The 15,959-nt window shown below is 39.4% G+C and overlaps 1 long non-coding RNA gene across 1 annotated transcript; it reads right to left on the minus strand.

The window, feature by feature from the left end:
• Positions 1-633: 633 nt before the first annotated feature.
• LOC110927585 lies at positions 634-2,867 on the minus strand. The gene is made up of 2 exons (XR_002585737.2): positions 2,794-2,867; positions 634-852 (listed from the first exon to the last, which is right to left on the minus strand). It is a non-coding gene; the product is annotated as an uncharacterized LOC110927585 (long non-coding RNA).
• Positions 2,868-15,959: the final 13,092 nt, after the last annotated feature.

Genomic DNA, 15,959 nt, shown 5'->3' on the forward strand with positions numbered 1-15,959 from the left:
GCCTTACTACCCACTTCACCCGCACGCCCACCTGCTACCCAATTCTAACGGACATACCTGCGATAATTACCACGGTCTCACGAACGTCATATGCTTCTTGCGTACTGGCCAGGTGCGCAATTCACATACTAATTCCGTGCCTTCAGGTAATCATCGCCTTATGTCCGCATTAGTGGGTCTCAGTTCGTGCTACATTTTTACAATTTTACCAAGACAATATCGTTGTCTTCCGTTTAGTACTTACCCTCCCAAGGAGACTTCTTCCTTTTTCTTTTAACAACGGTACCCATACATATCAACATTGTGTACCTGGGGTCCGTCTGTCTATTCGCATCCTTGATTGCCTTAGCATCCACCTTAGACTGCATTCACGGATCATCCTCTCCAAACTTTTAAGCTTACGTTGCACATAGCAAACCGTTAGCTTCTTCATATGAATACATACATACACGTTTTCATACCATTTCTACCTTTAGATCTTGATCGAGTCATGGATTGTACAGGTTCCTTATCACAAGAGCACATAGGTTTGAGTTCAAGTACCTACTTTCTCGTACTTGATTCCCTCAAACCAGGGCTCTGATACCAACTTGTAACGCCCTAACACGCTTTAACTAAAGACGCAGCGGAAAATACGTACCATAAAATTTCTTTCATTATAAACCTTATGTCTTACTTGAAAGTTCACTTTTAAAATAACTCCTCTATATTAAACACATCAGACTAACTCAATTATAGAATAAAACGTAACTTATATATATAACAAATTACATTCTTATACACCCCGTACAATCCTTCATGTGACTCGATCCTCGATCTCTATTCCTTGATGATCCTCATGACTTGTGTTACCTGCGCTCACCACATAAATTCAAAACGTTAGTACGCATTATAAACATACACGATTTATTCTCGTTTACTTATTGATCCATTAACTCTTTACATCCCAGCTTTCCATCTGATCATACATTCCGTGGTGAGACTTCTTTGTTATTCCTGCGTTACACTTCCTTCACCATGCACGCTAATATTAACGTTAGTACTCAATTTCATTGGATACTTGCGTACCTACCTTCATACATATTTATATGTTCACACATGACCATCTACGTACATACGTACATACCCACACATATACTCATGTACATCATTACATACATATCTACTTACAAACATACCTACTCACATACATACATACATATCTGCATCCACGTATATACATTCGTACCTATACGCGTATGTACCTTCGTACCTAAATACATAATGCTTACGCCCATACATAGCTACTTGCGTTCATACATATACCGATACCTACATATATACCGATCTTGCATACATAATTACATACTTACATGCATTCATAAAACGAATCATAATTACACACGTGCATACCTTCGCTCACACGTACACATACTTACATAATTACATAAATACATTCATACATACATACTAACTCGAACATATGACTTACCTAATTCTCCTCGAATTACTGTCGTATCACACATAACCAATTACATACATACGTTCATACTCTTATATAAACACATCTACGTCACTTCATGCGTATCTACATACGCCGTAGTCCACGGGTAACAAACCGAAGCCTACGATACATAAATCAACTTAAATAACAAGATTTCAGCTTTTGAGACTTGGGGAGGCCGTCGGCGACGGCCCTAGAGGCGTCGGCGACGGGCCTTGCCTCTACCCGTAACCAGAAATACTCGTAAACAGCTAAATAAGGCGTCTAGCAAAACTGATGTTTTGTCGTTCGTACGCGCTAAAACGCGCATAACTTTTGAACCGTTTATCCGTTTAACCTCTCGTTCTTCCTACATGCTTGTAAATTCACATTCTATCATATTAACTTAAAATCCTACCTCCGGATTAAGGAAATTCTTAACTTAGAATCCCACATTTAGGTACCATATTACTACATATGCTTTAGGATCCCACATTTAGGTACCATATTACTACATATTCTTTAGGATCCCACATTTAGGTACCATATTACTACATATTCTTTAGGATCCCACATTTAGGTACCCTATTACTACATATGCTTTAGGATCCCACATTTAGGTACCATATTACTACATATGCTTTAGGATCCCACATTTAGGTACCATATTACTACATATTCTTTAGGATCCCACATTTAGGTACCATATTACTACATATTCTTTAGGATCTCACATTTAGGTACCCTATTACTACATATGCTTTAGGATCCCACATTTAGGTACCATATTACTACATATTCTTTAGGATCCCACATTTAGGTACCCTATTACTACATATTCTTTAGGATCCCACATTTAGGTACCCTATTACAACATATTCTTTAGGATCCCACATTTAGGTACCATATTACTACATATTCTTTAGGATCCCACATTTAGGTACCCTATTACTACATATTCTTTAGGATCCCACATTTAGGTACCCTATTACTACATATTCTTTAGGATCCCACATTTACGACGAAGGACTTCATCACATATTTGATCTCAACATCATGTTTAATTAATTAAAACATTATATTACTTAAACGATCTAAGAGGTGATTACGGAAATCACTTACCTTGTGCATCCGTGTTCATACCCGCTTCCTTGCCTCATCTTGACCCGTTTAATCCCATCAGATTACCTTCGACTTAGATAACTTCCCTCATCTAAACTAGATCAATACATATCTTAAAACTTTCATTATTTCATATTCTTACATAATTTCTCATACTCATGAACATGAAATCTATATGCATACTAAGAAGTGAGTCGGAAGTCACTTACCTTGAGCGTCCAAGTTCAAGCATAGGTTCCATGCTTTCTTTTGACCCATTAGCCTCCGTGCTTGCGCCCGTAGACATGCTATCTATCCTTACATGACCATACATTGGTACCCTTGTTAGTAAACAAGGCCGCACAAAGCATCAATCACAATAAATCTATGCTCAACAATTGACTTTCATTAATGGATTTCTTGCAACTCATAGCATAGATTAACAATGAGATCCTTTCTACTCGCATAATGTAAACACGCCATTACATATCTTGCTATAAATATTTCGTGCATCATTTTGACTTCCTAAACCGTACATTTATGATAAGAGATCTACCTCACAACGTTCCTTCCATTGTTGACTTTCCAGAAAGTCAACTATCAAGCATTTCAACTTCCAACTTGGACACACATTCATTCACAAATTAACATGTTGGAATATAGTCATTATGCCATCTACGCTTCATACTCATTTTGTAGGACATATTTGGCCGCATAATCAAATAATTACATATACACATATACATACGATTCCGTTCATAACACATCTTTATAGTTAACGCCAATATCAATTAAGTTTACTCTTTTCTAGGATTCTCATTCGTTCCATAACCATTCTTAAGTTGAAACTAATACGATCAAACATTCCATATATATTCATCACATCATTCAAGCGTATGGTACGAATTTCACATATTATTGTCATTTAGGCATTTCATCAAACACCTTGTGTGCGTACCACCATCTAAGCTTAATGTACAACTAATTCATGCATATCCTTCTAACCTCATACATAATTCACCAAAATTCCTCCTTCTAATCATCATGAATCATTTCTACATAATCATTAAACATACTAGAATCACATTTCTTTCAATTCCTCTAACAAGAATCTACCATGCATGCCAAAATACATCAATATTAAGCAAGAATTGGACATGGGTGATCATTCAAGTTGTTATCATCACCATAACCAAATGGGTTTCACATATAAACATCAATTTAACCCAAACCATGCATAATCCATGTTCTACATGATGATTCTTACTCATAAACAAGTTCAATTTCATACTACTTCAAAGATTAATCAAAACCCTTATCATTAACTAGCATCAAATCACATAATTCGACTTACCCCATGCTGGGAAACCCTTAGATGACTAAGGAATTGATCACATGCATTCGATTGACCTTCATTTTCCTTCTTAATTTGATGATTTGAGAGGTGTTAGGGTTTTGAGGGGAAGGTTTCCCCTGGTCTCTCCTCACGATCGCACACACACCCACTTCCATTCCCTGGGCATTTTTTTTTGTTATGTGTTTTAATAACACATTTTTCATTTTCAACCCCTCATTTATTCATAACATGTCATCTTCCCCCATTTCTTCATACTAATCTAGCAAACCTTCATGCATACCTAAGAATTTTAGATTTACTAAAATTTATAAGACTTTACTAATGGTAAAAATCTATGTTTACCATTTCCTTCCGTCAAATACTGCGATTAAAACATTATATTATGTCATACGAAATTTGGGGTGTTACATTAGCGATGATTCGCGGACGGGTACTCGGCCTATGCGGGTCGGGAAGGTTGAGTTTCCTCGGTTTTCAGGTGAAGATGTGGAGGATGGGCTGCAACCCGAAGATGTCAAAATAACACCTTCGATTAACGCTTCAAAACTTCCGTTGCTTCCAGATCCAACAGGAGTCCCTGGGCCACCAGCTTATAAACCAGCAATTATTAACGCGAAGCGTTTGTCAGGTGAGGAACTAGAGTTAAAAAAGTCAAAAGGAGAAAAGTTCGTTCCAGGACACAAGTGCAAAAAGAAACAACTTTTTGTGATTAACGTGGAAGGCGATGAGGAAACAGAACAAGACGACAAGGGTTAAGGATTGAATTGAAGAGCTTACTTTTTGAGGGCAAAAAGTAAGTTAAGGGGGGAGTATTGTTACGTATCTTATTTATTTTAGTTTTATTACTATTGTTAAGTCAAGGGATTAGGATGTTATTTTGGTTTAGTTTGGGGGTGTCTTATGTAAGTTTCTTATCTATTTATTTGGATGTTACGTATGGAATGAAATCAAGCATAATTTGAGTCAAATATCTCTCTATCTCTTAGTTTTCTTTCTTCCCAAGGTTTTAACCCTATCAGAAATGCCGTAACCGCCGCAAACAAGTGATGTTTTACATCACTGTGTGTCATCTGATAGTTGACGGTCTAGGGTTTCGTCATCCGTTTCGAGATCTGATGTTTTCAAGGTTAACCGCTGCAAACGAGTGACGATGCAGTCGGATCTATAAGGAGGCTGTTAAGCCGTTGGTGGTTAAAGGTCTAGGGTTTCGTCAGCCGTTTCGGGATAATACGTTTGATTTTGTGTTTTCCGGTGACGGTGGATTGGACAGATTGGAAAAAGCAGGTGAGTTTGCTGCGGAAGTTTTCCGGCTGGTTAAACCGGAAGGTTATTTCGTTGTTTATACAGCTTCTAAAGATACGTATAGCTTCAATTCTTTTATTGCTTTATTCAATTGTTGTACATACGGTCAAGACATATAAATGGATTTGGATTTGACATTCATGAAATTGTAATGAAGAAAGTAAATGGAATTAATATATAGAAGAAAACAGAGAAGCTTTTAAGTGGAAAATATATAGAAGAAAACAGGCGGTGGACGATGCTTGGGGTGGAAATGGTGGTGGGAGTAAAGGGAGTGCTGGTGGTGGTGGTGGCTAAGTGTGTTCTCTGTGTGTGTAAAATATTTTTTTAAACATAATTATTTTTTTAGAGTAAAATGTCTAAAATACCCTCATGTGGGATCTATCTGGTCAGACTTAACCATGAAAATTAACAGAGTTAAGGCTAAAGGAAATAACGTGTAAGGATTTGTAAATATAGAGTACGGTTTCTGTAATTATTAAAGACAAAGGACACAATTTGCAATAAGTGACATACATAAAGGACGATTTTTGTAATTTACTCTATAAAAAATAACATAGTAAATCTCAAAGGTCGATTTTTGTAATTTACTCTATAAAAAATAACATAGTAAAACTCTTCGTTAAACCTTTACCATTTTTCGTGTTGTTTCGCGAAAAAAGTTGACTGAGTTGACCGGGTCAGCTGGGTTGACCGGCTGAGTTGACTCGCCGAGTTGACTGAGTTGACTCGGTTAACCGAGTTGACTGGTGAACGAGTTGAACCATAACTAAATCGGCTGACTAGGTTGACCAACTTTGACTCGTACCCGAACCCGAACCCAAAACTGGTGTTTGACCGGCTTTGACCTGTTTTGACCTGTTTTGACCGAACCCGAAACTGTTGAACCGAACCGAGCCACACCAAAATCTGATCCGCTCAGTCCCGAACCTGAAAATCCGAGTCAAACATAAACCGAACCAAACCTTGAAACATCTAAACTGAACCGAGTAAACCACCGCCATTACCAGCCTCTGCCATCATCATCACCGGCGGCTATAGCCGCCGTCGGCCACCACCGGCGTCCACCTCATCATCAATATCAACAACAGCAGCAAGAATCATCATTATCGGTCATCAATCTTCAGAAAATAAATAAAATAAACTAAAAATGAAAGGAAACAGAGGATGGGGTTTACCGTGAAATCCGTCAGGCAAAACACTACCACCGCCGCCGCGGCTCCCCGCAGACGGCGGTTCGTCGCCGTTCCACTCTGCTTCTAGTTCTCCTCTCTCTCACTCTAGTCTCTCTCTCATCTCTGTCTTCTTATCTTCATCGCCGCACCACCACCGGACGGTGGTGGTGGTGCTCCGTGTTGTCTATGGAAGGGGGGGGGGGTGTCGTCTTCAGGAGAAACCACCAGAGAAAACAAATGAGCAGGGGGTGTTGTTTGCCGTCGGGGGACCCGACGCCGAAGCGCCGGTGGTTCAGCTTCCGGTTACTCTGGTCGCCGGAAAGCAATCAGAGGGAGGGAGTGGATTGGTGAGAGGGTGTGTGGCTTTTCCTTGTGTCTGCAGGTATGATCGAGAGAGAGTGAGAGTAGTATGAAGAAGTTAGAGAATTTACACTGTGTTTCAGAGTTTACTAACAGAAGGAAAGGAAAGGAAACAAAGAGAAAGTAAAAATATTTTGTGTTCCAGAGTTTCATTTAAGGAAGGAAAAGAAGGGAAAATAAAACATGTCGTGTTCCCGAGTTTCATTTAAGGAAGGAAAAGAAAGGAAGTGACAGGAAAACTAGGCTAAATTCTTTAATTTTTCTTTCCTTCCGATTTAGGAGGAAACGGTGGGAAAGACATCTTTTTTTTCCTTTCTCGTCCTTTCCTTTCTCACTTTTGCTTTCTTTTCTTATCCCTCGTTAAGTTAACTCGGGAACAGAGCGTTAGGGTTTTCAAGGTTGAAGGAGAAGGAGCAGAGAAAGTGTGCGTGTTTGGTCTTAGAGCATTCACATCCAAATAACTAAATTATGTGTGTGGTATTTTTAAAATATAAAGAGTATAAAAAGTGGTTGTGAGCATGGTTGTAAAAGTCGTTAGGCGCTCCCTAGTCGGTCGACCAGGGAGTTGAGTGTACTCGGCCTAGGCGGAGAGTACTCGGGGAGTACTCGGACATGTTAAATTATAAAAAATTAGTTTTTGGAAATTAAATATATGTCAAATAACATAAATTTACTAATATCTATAACAAAATACGTGAAAATGATATTCATTCTTTAATATAATAGGCATAGAAATTATGTTTTATTATTTTCTAAGTCAAACTCGGCCCGAGTTGACCTACTAGACACGATTTTGGTCGAGGTTGACCGTGTTTGACCGAATATGAGTAATTAGGCGGAGTCAAAGAAAGTCGCCTCGGCAGCCTACCTTGTAGCGACTACTCGGGGAGTACTCGGCCTTGGAAACCTTGTTTTACAACCATGGTTGTGAGTAGAGGAGAGAGAAAATATTACTATTCATCTGTATATTTGGGGGGACACTGTTCACCCCCTATAATTTTTTAATATATTTTGAAAGTGGTGTGAGTGGAGGAGAGAGAAACGATAATGATAAATGTATAAAAAATATTATTTAATTGAAAAGGAAAGAGAAAATGTAGTGTTTTTTAGTGTAATTTAGGGTGAAAATATGGTATTATGGTGGATTGAATGTGAATGCTCTTAGGTTTCAATCTCAAAGATAAGGTTACACTACAAATTTATACTTGAGGTTTTCTTGTGGGCTTGGGCCCGCCCACAAACCCAATCTTGTAATTAAGTAGCCCGTAATTTCTACGAGACCCATTTTCAAAACCGAGCTTCGCGAAACGTCATAACTAAAATTTTTGATTTAAAAATAGGAAAAATAGTAATGGTAGTCGTTATCGTCGCGTTTGACCGTCGGTTTCGTAAAAAGCGCGAAATTTTGCGTCGTTGGCCGTTTTTAAACCGTTTTTTGATCCGATTTCGACTACGGTTATTAATATTAAATTACAGATCTAAAAATATCATAAAATTTAAGTTTTTTAAAGTTAGTACGCGTGTCCGATGCTTCCGTTTTGCAGTCGGTGCGTTTCCTGCAGTCGCGTTTTTCGTTTACGTTTGCGTTTTGTGATGTACGAGAGCACAATAAATTCACAAAATTAAATTCATAAATATAGAATATTCGTAGAAAATTAGCGTTGTCAGTATTTTGTTCGGTTTCTGTTCATTACTGTTTAACGTTTCGCAGTGTTTTCCGCAGATCATCATACGCGTACTGTAATGTCGGATAGACGTTCCTAGGCATCCTAAAGGCCTAATTAAGTTTATTTATGTCGTAAACACTATTTATTATCGTCCTAAACATCCGTTTATCGCGTAATTAGGAATCGTTAATTACCGGTTGTCACATAAACGCTTAGGCCCTTAAACCAAACAACCCAAACTTGTAAATGAGACAAGCCCAACAAAATAAGCCCATTAAACCATCCTAATATTAAGGCCCAGAACAAGTAGACCCAAAACAAGCCCACGCGGCCTAAACAATATCATCAACCCAACAACAAACAGATGTTCCAAAAAAACAAAAAAATGAATCCAAAGCCCGAAAAATCAATAAACATGTCCCATAAAAGTCCAATCAATCTAAAACCAATATATTGGATAAACCTACGTTGGTGCATATTTTGTATGTCCGTCACTGTGCGAATAGGTTAGATAGAGCATGTGTTGAATATTGTATAGATTAGTGTAAAAACGGGTCGGAACATATGTTTTGAAGCCTTTTCGCACGAAAGATCCTTTCGTGCGAAAGGGACCAATTGCCCTTTCGTACGGGAGAGTCCTCTCGTTCCTGGTGCATTCGTGCGAATGCCACCATTCGTTCCAACTGTTTCGAACGAATGGGCTTGACTATATATATGGGACTTGGGTTCTCTCATTTCTAAGTTTTGGAGTTCCCAGAGGGGAAATGCTGGCGAAATTTCTCCAGAATTTCGCCAGCTTGTAAAAGATGTAAACTCTTTCGGTATGAATGAAGCCTTCAACTTATGACATATATTTCTGCTTCTACTCCGTTCTTAGTTACAATATTCTACCGAATTAGATCTATTGGGGCCAAAACTCCGTCTAATCCTGCCAGATCCTTGACTATTACTTGGTATCAGAGCTACGTTACCGATTCAATCGATCTAACACTTGATTGAATCACCTACACTCATGAATTTTGGATTGTCAGGGGGTTTTAGACGTAAAACATCAAATTGAAGGTCAATTCACGGATGGATTTTGAAATTGAAGACATCATTAGATTAGTAATTGATTTTCGCACATATCTGTGAAGTATCATCATGAAATTCACAGAAATAAAGATTCTGGATCGAAAAAAATGATCGGGAATGTTCGTGAGAAAGGATAGTCCCTTTCGCACGAATGGATAAACACCTTTCGCATGAAAGGATAGTCCCTTTCGCATGAAAGGACCAATCCCTTTCGCACGAAAGGATCAAATGCCTAAAAAAGGGCATTTTTTGATCGCAATGACGTCACGAGTCTTCAGAAAAAATTTGGTGATTGAAAATTTTTTCGAGATCTTAACGACCAATACGGATTGTTCGGGGACACCGTCGGGAACATCAGAAAACAGATATGATGATGCCATAACAGATTGTTGAAGATAGTGGGGTAGTCATGATACCCATGCAGAATGATTATCATCTAGGTTATCTGACTATTAATGGGCCTTAACGAAAAATCCGCATTGATGAAAAACTAAATTTTGTGGGCCAAAATGACACATTTTCGGCACAAGTCGAGTTTTTCAAAGAATAGTGTAGCCCAGTGTCCCTAAACTTTAGGATCTTGTCAAGATTAGTCCCTAAAGTTTAGTCTATTGTCACCTTTGGTCCTTGTGGTTATGTGATGTTGATACTTTGGAAACTATGGTGTGAATCTTATTGATACTTGATGCGTAGCACTATGATACATGATTCTTCAATCTAGATGCTTGATTCTTGGTACATAAACTATGAGACTTGATACTTAATCTAGAAACTGACTCTTGATACTTAATCTTGATGCTTGACTCTTGATGCTTAATCTAGATACTTGATTCTTATGATTTAACCAGATACTGGATTCTTTATACTATGAAAGCTAGATTCTTATTGTTGATTCTTGATACTTGATTCTTGGACTCTTGATTCTTGAAACTTGAGAAACTATGATTCTTGACTCTTGAAACTTATCTTGGCGCTTGACTCCTTAGACTCGTAAGACTTGATCCTTGGTTGAACAAGAGACTGGAGTCTTGTCCCTGGCAGAATCTATGAAACTTGGAAACTTTTGGCTTGTGATGTAATCTAGATACTTTACCTAAACTACACGCAACGCAACGCTTAATCTAACTCGCTAATCGAATAAAAAAACAGGAGCGCATAAATATTGGATTTGCCAGAATGGCAATCCGATCAGACAGCCATTCAATCGGATTGTCATCCGATCTGATTGTCACCCTATCGAATGACCACTCGATCGGACAGCCGTCCGATCGGACTGCCATCCAACCCTTTACGCACTTAACTCCTACAAACACTCTCACCCTATAAATAGCCCTGTCACATCACCATTTTCAGTGATGTGACAGCTCTGCTCGACCAGACACGCCATTCTCCTTCTTTCTTCATTTTCTTGCTGATTTCGGTACGTTTTGCACTAGATCTTTGTACTTTCTCGCTCTACACATCATCCTTTACGTGATTCTCACTTGAAATCACACTTTTCACCGTGAAATCTCTCAGATCTGAGTTCTTGAGGGTGATGTCATCATGGGGAATTGTGCAAACTGCCATGTGATGTCATTCTGAGCAAGATATAGCTCAGATCTAAGCTATTTCATGCGTTTTCACACTAAATCTAAGCTAAAACTAAACTTTTTCCTATAAAACTTGAGTATCTTCATCTTTTTCTCAAACTTTCACTTTATTCGGAGAGAACCGGGTCTAAGTGGACTGTGGACTTGATAAATAGTTTAAGGTCGGGTTGGATCTGAGTTATTACCGGTAAGGACTAGCATGACTACGAATTCCGACAGACGACTGATCGAAAAGGGGTGATTCCCACCTGATCGGAGTTTCTGTGAACTGAGGGGTCCGTTGTCTCAATATGTGTCGTGCCGTCACCACTAAGCTAGAAACTTAGAAATTTTACAAATGATAAACAAGAACAAGGGTCGCCCGATCGAGCGGCAACCCGATCGGACAGCCGTCCGATTGGACAGCCACCCTATCAGGTGACACTTGCCTTTTGTCTTGAACTTTCAAACACTTGGTAAACAATCAAAACTTGGAAGTCTGATCGAGTGGCAACCCGATCGGACAGCCGTCCGATCGAACAGCCATCCGATTGGGACGATTAGGATACCTACACTCGAATCGAGTGGCAATCCGATCGGATCACCGTCCGATCGGACAACCACCTTATTCCCCTTATTTATAGACTTCACTCAAGTGGCAACCCGATCGGATGGCCATCCGATCGGGCAGCCATCTGGCTCTTCACAAATATGTGTCATCCGATCGACCGGCAATCCGATCAGATAGTCATCCGATCGGACAGCCATCCGATCCAGTGACCAAGTTGACACTTTGAGCAATCTCTTTATTCAACCTCGACTCTTATCCCTGTAATCTAATCAAGCTAATTCTAAAAAGAGCTCCCTTTGATCCAATAACAGTTGCGACTGTTAAGCAATCACTGTGAGTATACTCGATCCCCTTTTCACTTTAAACTTTTGGGGTGTAACATGTATTCTATGAAACTTAAACTTGAATCTTTTGAGACTTATACTCTATCCTATGTGTACGTGAAACTTGTGATTCTTGATTCTTGATTCTTTGTGCTATGTGACGTTTAATCCAGAGTGTATAGTTCCGCCTTAACAATAGTAGCGCTATAGGAGTAATGCACCTCCCCGTTAGTCTTTGGGGTATTGTTAGGAGGAGACATATAACCTCCCGTTAAACTTTGGGAAAGGCACTTAACGCATTGGAAACTTGGGCTATCACTGCGTGGACTGCGACACTAGCACGGCTGAAACTACTTTATTGCTTACACTATGGATATGAGTTATTTTAATCTATTATTCTATTATCAAACTTGTATACTCGCCAATACTTTCGTATTGATATTTTAATACATGTTGTAGGCTGATAGGATGCTTTGGAATGCATGGAATCCAGCTAGGAGATGCTTAGAAACGTCGCCTAGCTAACTTAGAAACTTTTGAACAATTTGAACAATATTTGTTATTTTTTGTACTGGTTGTGTTTGGTTGGTACTCTTTAGACAATGTTATGATAAATTTGATTAATTTCTATTGAAACGAATAGTGTTATGGAATCTCATGAGCAATCTGAACGCTTAGTGCTCGCACCCTGATGTTTCCGCCATCGGTTGGGGTGTGACAGATTGGTATCAGAGCCATAACTATTGGGAATTAGGATAAGTAGGAATACTTGCCCTAGTCTATAGTTCTAGGAACTTGATTCTTATTTTTTGTTTAAGACTTGTGTACTCTACCGTATCTGCTTCCTAGCAGCACATGTTCCTATTAAACTTACATGCCTTTCCTTAGGCTGACACAATACACACTTTATACTTTGAAAACACTGTTATACAGTGTTTATATTTTGCACGAGATTTGCCACAGGATAGGAGTGACATCCGAACCTTGATGGGATATCTCCATATTATTCTAGTAGGCCTTGTCTGTGGATAAGTGCCCACAACATTTAGGGTACGATGTTGTCAAGTTAGAGGTGGAACTCAGACCTTGATAACTAGTCCCACTCCTTAATGATTTTACGTCTCGCCAAAGTCTCGTGACTACCAATCAATTGAGTATGTGAAATGACCAAACGGACGAATATCGTAGGCCTAACATCGATGAGGTATTTGTCTAAGTAAGTCAAGACACGTTACCTCAATTCGAAAGGGGTTGGAATCACTTTGGTTAGTCGCCGTTTCTCTACTCGGAACAATCATGTGTTTTATAAGCCTATCTTGCTTTCATGTTGTCTCGATTTCTTATGAATGTGGTTTTATCTATGAGGTTTTAAACTTGATTCTTCGCTCGTTTTGGAAACCTCATAATTCACAAACACTTAACACACACAAAACCCTAAGCTCTCTCCCTCTTCTCTTGGAAACCCGACGGCAGCCCCCCTCGAAGTCTTTCCCATCGATCCAACCAATTCATTCATTCGGGTATCACGGTTAGTGTTCCACTATTATTTGTGTGTTAGACGATGTTGTGATTACCATGATTGAACATGATAGTTAGGGTTGTTCATATGCGTGATGGTTGATTCTTGAAGTTGTTAAGTAATGAATATTTGATTGTTTTTTTTCTGAATAATTGAACCGAACCTACGTGATGATTATGGGATTTGTATTGGTCTAGAATTAGGGTTTATATGATGGTGTTCAGATGAATTGGATTTGCATGAATTTGGTTTAGAACCGAGGAGATGTAATCGGCTGTGATGGGTTTAGATGTTCAATTGATTCATATGTTTTGGCATGAACTATTGAATGATGAATTATGGATCTTGATGTCAATCATACTATTTGATTCGATGAGATGATGATGAGTTGTTATATGATTAGTTAGGGTTCATACAAATTAATTGGTAAATCTATTGGTTTGATCGAATTGTGGCAAGGTTGGAAATTGTTAGAATGGATCGGGTAAATGGAAAGTGTAACCGATTTCCATATTTTATGGAAATCAAATACTGATCGCACAAGTTCCCTTCAGTCGCACAAGAGCTAGTCACACAAGTTCTGGTCGCACAAGGGAATAGCACAAGCTAAGTACAACCAATAAAGCACAGTGTACAACCTAGAACTGCATGATCGCACAAAACAAGTGTATCGCACAAGGTGGTGTCGATCGCACAAGTCTTGGGCCACACACATATGTTGAACCTTATTATGCTGTTGGGCCTTAAAGCCTAATACTCAATCGCACGAGATAAATGGACCGCACAAGTTGATTTCTGTTTATATTGTTTGGGCCGTGTACATTTGGGTTGCTTATGTTATTTGGGTCGGGTTGTTTCAGTCGCACAACCCGTTGTGAGTCACACAAGTTGTTTTGGACGCATAACAGGTTGGGCCTAATACCGTTGGGCTTCAACTAGTGAAGCGCACAAGGCTGTTGGACCATTAAACTTGTGCGAGCCCAATCATTTGAGTCGCACAAGTTCAGATATGATATGTACTTGACTGTAACGTGTTGAATATGTTGCCATGATCACTACGTGTTGTAACCTGTTAGTTTATGTGTAAAACTTATGTGCACTACTTGAACCCAGACCTGACTTGTATGGTGACCATGTTAGGACGTTGTTGACCACATATAGCTCAAGTGACCTTTTCGTGTATCTGCCGAGCTAACCTAAGGTGAGTTCACACTTTCTACAAGGCATGGGATTCCCGGTGGTTGGGAATGGGTAAAGGATTTAATCGGAAACTGCGTGACCTCCTGGTTTGGAACACGTACCACATCCTCTTTATTGAAGGGTGATAACATGTGCTAAGGATTTAATCGGAACCTGCGTGATCTCCTAGTTTGGGGATACGTACTACATCCTCTTTATTGAAGGGTAATAACATTGATAATAGACCAAAAACTCTATCATGAAGTCCCTCATTTTTATATCAAATTAATCGCCAGGCCAATGGCGAGCGGGTCATTAGTTAGATAGTGCTATTTAGGTTTGACAAGCCTCACACCGTGCCGCAGAGGATGGGCGTGAACTAATGGATCTGGGCACTAGTCAATGATGATAGACATTGACGTTAGGGCACCAACTTACTTTAGTCAGTGGTCTATATGGTAACGGGTCTAGTGGTTAACATGGGGTAGCCCCCACTGGTTATGGATTGGGAAACAAGGAATTGGTTAACTCATGGTTTTCGAATGAACTTATAATTTTTGGGAACAACCTTAAAATGGACAACCAACTGTGAACTTGCTCAACTTTGTTGTTTATTCGTTACTATATGCCTTGCAGGTCGCTAGGTTGATAGATGGAGATTGCACAGGAAGGAGAGGTCGTTGTGGGACATGGACTGTTGAGTTCCATGTTAAACTTTTGAACTTTTAAACTATGTTTTGGTTTTACACTTTATGCTTCCGCTGATAACTTGAACTTAGTTAAATTTGTTGTGGACACCGATTATATTGTGGTTGGTTTTATCTTTATTATTATACATTGTTCAATATGATTGGTGGCTTGATCCTGGTCAGTCACGCTTCCTGCGGTGATACTCCGCTTGTGGATTTTGGGGGGTGTGACAGACCTCGTGAATCTAGACTCATACGATCCTCTTGTTGGATCTTTAGGATGTCTTCTCGAAAGCTATCCGACACTCTCTGGAAATCCATGGAGAAGTCTCAGTAAAAGATGATGTCATTCATGGCCGACCATATTGCTCGAGTCGTGCCAAAGATCGTCTCCGAATTCCAAGGATCAAACACTCCTCCATCATCTGTGGACTCCAAGGCTGAGAAGCAGAAGCCTACAAAGTTCAACTACAAACATTTCATCTCTTACAACCCTAAGTCTTTCACGGGCAGTGATGGGGTGACTGCTATGCTCGAGTGGTTCGACAGCATCGAAGTTACCTTCATTAACAGCGAGTGCCCAGATCATCTGAAAACTAGGAGTGCAAC

Source organism: Helianthus annuus, chromosome 3 (assembly GCF_002127325.2).
Source record: "Helianthus annuus cultivar XRQ/B chromosome 3, HanXRQr2.0-SUNRISE, whole genome shotgun sequence".
Taxonomy (NCBI): Eukaryota; Viridiplantae; Streptophyta; class Magnoliopsida; order Asterales; family Asteraceae; genus Helianthus; species Helianthus annuus.